Source organism: Psammomys obesus, unplaced genomic scaffold (assembly GCF_907164565.1).
Source record: "Psammomys obesus unplaced genomic scaffold, mPsaObe1.curated_primary_1811, whole genome shotgun sequence".
NCBI lineage: Eukaryota > Metazoa > Chordata > Mammalia > Rodentia > Muridae > Psammomys > Psammomys obesus.
In genome coordinates, this window is record NW_026587468.1 from 1 (window position 1) to 1,862 (window position 1,862).

Here is a 1,862-nt window from a genome sequence, read left to right on the forward strand (position 1 = left end):
GGTGTTGATGTTCCCATTCGAAGGAAGCGTTCATTTCTCAGTCCCAGGAGTTCGCAGACTATTCAATCCCATCACTAGGGGTCCATTCCTCCTCAGAATGCTTAGTGTGCCAACAGCTGCTTGGATAGAGGCAGCCATGGATCAGAGGGACTGGATGAAGGAACTAGATGATGAAACACATGAATCTCATTTCTTGCCCTAGGTTCTCTGCAGTGACAACTTCCTTCCAAATCCTTCCTTTGACCTTTGAAACCTGAAGGAGGCTCTCTCCTGATTTGACAGTGGGTGGCCCTGTGACCACTGTCACTGCATTTCCTTGGGATTTTCTTCTAGCTGTGTGATGTATGACAGCGCACTGTGCCAGCCATGCAGCCTGTTCCTCACTGCCTGGGCTGTGCCTGCTCCAGTCCTCCTGTAGCATCTTGGCAGCATTCGTCCCTTCGCGGGCCTCAGTGTATTCTTGCCTACAAGCTGTAAGTGTGAAGACTAGCTCTGAGACTTGACCCCAGCACCTAGGCTGCCTTTGTGCAATGGTGTGGTCTGTTCTTGTGTCATCTGACATTTAATATACACAGTGATGGACTAGATCCTCACTAGGGGCTGGATCCAGGGATCCTTAGTCTGATGGTCCAGCTGTCCTCAAGGAGGTGACACTCTGACACCGTCCAGGACCATCAGGAAGAAAAGGGTGGCGACCAGCGTCCACATGAAAACAGTCAACGATGGTAATGACACAGAGAGGGTAGTAAGGGAGTTGGAAGAGCCTCTCTTGGGCAAAGGTCACCGCTGAGCTATGGGCCCTCACAGGCCCAGCAACCTTGTGCCCTGCGTGTCCTCAGCAGGCATGAGGAAGGAAGGACTGTGATGCAGAAGTGCTTGACAGTGGCTCCAGCTGAGGTCAGTCCCATGCTGGAAGCCTTATCGTAACTTGCCACTATTCTGAACGTCAGAGTCCCAGCTGGAGACATCTCCAAGAAGACTAGAAACAGCAGGACAGAGCTGGGAGGACCTCTTCATTGGGTTCTTCCTTTCAGAGGAAAAAGAAAAATCGCAGACAGTGAAAGGATTTCCTTGAGGGGACAGTGTGTCCGGCGGGAATAGCTCTGGCTTCATATGCTAGCTAAAGCAGAGCTCAGTTCCCAGAGGGTGCTGTGCGTGATACCTGCCTCCCGGGAGCACACTGGTTTCCAGCGGTATATGTCAAGCATGTTAGAGCTCCACAAATGGAGCATGACCTCAAATTTTCTGGGGCTGGGTCATTGTGCCCCTTTCTAGATGTCCTCTGGCTGCTGTCTCCCTCATCGTCTGCGCTTCCCATCAGCAGAGCACAGGCGAGTGGACACCGCGGCAGGTCTGCCAGGATCAGTTCACCACCACTTTCCTGGGGCCTAGGAGCTAAGGAAGAGTCTTCAGAATACTATTTCATGGAAAGTAAAAATTACATGAAATTTCCACTGATGCTCATTAACAATGCATTATTGCCAGAAGACATGTCCAATCACTCATGCTAGCACCCTGTCACGTGGCTTCCCCCATGGCCCTCTGTCTCTTCCCTTCCTTCCTCCCAGGCTCTGCCCTGCTGTGACCTTCACACAAGAGTCTCTTCCAACTCCATGTACTACCATGTATTCTCTCAGGTCCATTACCCTGTTTAACTGTGTGAGTACTCCATGCTGCTGCTGCTGCTGCTGCTGCCGCTGCCTCCTCCACGGAAAATCTTAAACCACGTGTTGGAAGTGCCTGTGTTCTCCCATCTGATTATTCGTCTTGGTGCTGTCTAGACGTCACATGGGAAGGCAGGTGAAGAAGATAATAAGACTGCACGGGGACCATGGGGTCCATCCATTATTTGTTTCTCTCTT